This window comes from Hippocampus guttulatus, chromosome 6 (genome assembly GCF_054856545.1).
Source record: "Hippocampus guttulatus isolate MCC_2025c chromosome 6, RoL_Hgut_1.0, whole genome shotgun sequence".
NCBI classification, from domain to species: domain Eukaryota; kingdom Metazoa; phylum Chordata; class Actinopteri; order Syngnathiformes; family Syngnathidae; genus Hippocampus; species Hippocampus guttulatus.
Window position 1 is genome coordinate 10,929,470 of NC_141266.1, and position 3,031 is coordinate 10,932,500.

The window sequence follows — 3,031 nt, forward strand, 5'->3', positions numbered from 1 at the left end:
TCTTCTTCTTCGAGCAACATACAGCTTAGCCGCCACCTTGAACCGGGAGTCCCGCCCCTCCAATTCATTTATTTTTATTGAGACTTTAGCCTTTAGTACACCTGTGTCAACAAATTAATCATAATCCGCAGAATTTTTAAAAAGCGTTTTTAATGGCTGATTGGCTCGAAACATATATATTTAATTAATTAAATGATTGTATAATTAATCACACGTCCCGTCTCATAACTGCCTGTCTGGTGTTGATTAATAAAAAATAAGTACATTATTCGGTGTCAAAAGAGGTAAAGAAAAATTCGAAGAATGAGATAGCCGGGGACTCCCGGTTCAAGATGGCGACTACGTCTTCACGTCCTCAATCGGCCAAGGATTTTATGCTTTTTTTCGCAAATGGAAGATGATACTCCCCCTAGTGGTTATTTTAGTCAATTACGCCAGCTCGTTGAATTAGCCCCGCCACCCGACCTGCCAACGTGGGGGCGACGTTCCCATCAAAACCAATGCTTGGAGATTGATATTCAAGTGTCCGGTTTCTGGAGAGAAAATCATACATGCAAAATTGAACCGGAACTGAAAATGAATTAACATTCATTACAGTGTATGTCAGCCAGGATGAATGGTCGAATAATATAATATTATTGTTAGATATTAATATAGTTTGAAATACTTATAATTTATCCGTAATGTTATTTGTTTGCTTTCACAAGAGAGTCCTGAGTTTTGACTTTAACCTTTAAGGTCTGCATAACAAATATTCACAAAATTACAGCAGTGTTTTTGTTGTTGTTGTTGTTGTTTAAAATCAATTCAACCTGGCTTGTAGACAGGAGAGTAAAGTTTGTGCTATGAACAATGCGGATTTAAGAAATATAAACTGTTTCTAAAAAAAGAAAACCCAAATTGTTCATTCAATTACATTGTCATATTTTTCTTATTTAATATTGTCATATTTTTATTCTTTAATAAATGTTTAATACTGTAAAGCCCTTGCTTCAGTTGCCTAGCATTAACCTGCAAAAAACGGTCTATAAAAAAGAAAAACTGATTTGTCATTCAATTATATTGTCATCGTTTTATTGTTAAATAAATGTTCAATGAAACCCGGTTCGGTTCCCTTGCTTAACCTGCAAAAAAAGTTAAAAAGTTGCCCCTCAAAAGAAGTAATTGATTTGCAAAACTGCTCCGTAAAGAAAAAAAAAGTCACTTTGAACTTGATATTGTCAATAATACAATATCCCCTCCGTTTCCTGAATTCATCCTGCAGTTTTGCTTCTTATCTGGAGGGTAAATTGAGAAGAAAAAAAATTGACATGCTGAAAAAAACCCCTGCTATTTTGGAATCTAAATGTAGTTTTATTCAACATAAAAATTTAACTCAACATATTTTTTTCCCTCAAATTGTTCCTGAGTGCAATCAGTACCACCAAACATTACAAAAGTCAAGTACCATTAACAGTGTGCTTTATTACCGGCTTTATCCACGGGAGACTATTCCTGACATTTAAGGCTTTCCAAAATTACACAAAGGGGCACCTCCCAGACCCCTGTCAGCAGCAACAACTCTCTGACTTCTAATATTGTTCAGCATGTGGCTCACATCTAAGCACCCTTGGTGGGCAATACACCACATCACATCCAAAACTCAATCGACTGTGTTAACAAGGTTAGAGACCTAAAGCTGGACAAAATGAAATGATGTCTTCATTCGATCTTACCTCTTTTGTTCCCTTGAATCAAACCCAGGAGGCAGTGGAACCCGTGAAGCAATGAATTTTACTTGGTCACAGCCTCCTAGACAGATCCACATAAAGGAGTCACACTTAACGGATTAATCAACAGCCAATCGGTCAAATCAACCGAGAACTACTTTGACAATTGAGTGATGATTTAGAGCCACCGCTTACCTTAAAATTGTTCAAATCCTCTGATTTCAGCCTTCCAACAGGAAATATCCTCTGATTTCTTTAGTTCTTCATGAAAGTAGATAATCCTTTGTGTTCCAAAAGAAAGACATTTGCAAACATCTGCATTTACTTTGGAATACGGTGAATTGATTTGACTCTATTTTCTGACATAGGGACCAAATCGACGTCTGAGTCGTAATCAGTTTAGGGAAGCAATAATAGTCAATCTAATTGGTGATGAAAATAATTGTTATTTGCAGCTGTAGTATGAACAACCTCAAATTGGCATGTAGTTTAACCTAAAACAGCCTCAGTGGATATCAAACTGGCAGCTCTTCTTTCACATTAAGCATTACCCAAGAAGTAGCTCTCAGTTTAAAACATGTTGGTGAGTACATCACTCCCTTATGTATGATATCGCTTGATATATACTGTATATACTGCATATATATATATATATATATGTATGTATGTATGTATACTGTATATGTGTATTGTTTATTTATTAAACAATACCAAATAACAATACACCAATAATCGGATAATAAACGTTCATGGGGTGGGGGGAATTTTCAATGAACCTTCAAGCAAAATGCAATTGTATCTGATTATTTTATTAATTGATGGAATGATTGGTGGAATGAAAAATTCTAAAAATGGTCAATTGTGACAGCCCGAGCAGATACTGGATGCCACTTGCAGGGATTTAACATCACATATTCTCAACTTGTTTTTCCAGACAAAAACGTGGTTGCGCCATGGGTTCCTGGATACACAACATGGACTTCAAGTCTCTTAAGCAACAGGGGAGGAGAAGCAATTTGCTTTGAACACTTTCACCTTCTAACAAATATAGATAGACCACTGTGAGCTGCTTGGAAATCGGACAACAGGAATGTGCTAATCCATCATGTTGTTTTTGTTCCGGCTGAACCCTGGTGTGAATTCTTGTCGCAGGATCAATAGAGTAAACCTCTGTTCTTGTGCATGCCAGCCGAAAGAATAATTAGTCGGCTCTCTTGGCGCTGTCAGGAAAATATTGGACTCGAGTTTTATGTGAAGTGTGTGTGGGGTGGGGGAAGAAGCTATATAAATTTGTCCCAAAAAGCCAAGCGATCCAAACAAAA

At 36.7% G+C, this 3,031-nt stretch overlaps 1 protein-coding gene across 1 annotated transcript in view; it reads left to right on the plus strand.

Annotated features, from left to right (window-relative positions):
* Nucleotides 1–2,935: 2,935 nt before the first annotated feature.
* cndp1 (carnosine dipeptidase 1) overlaps nucleotides 2,936–3,031 on the plus strand; it is a 6,893-nt gene continuing 6,797 nt past the window's right edge. The window contains exon 1 of the mRNA XM_086114438.1: nucleotides 2,936–3,031. This exon is cut by the window's right edge and continues 47 nt beyond it. The gene's annotated coding sequence lies outside the window, so the exon portion shown is untranslated.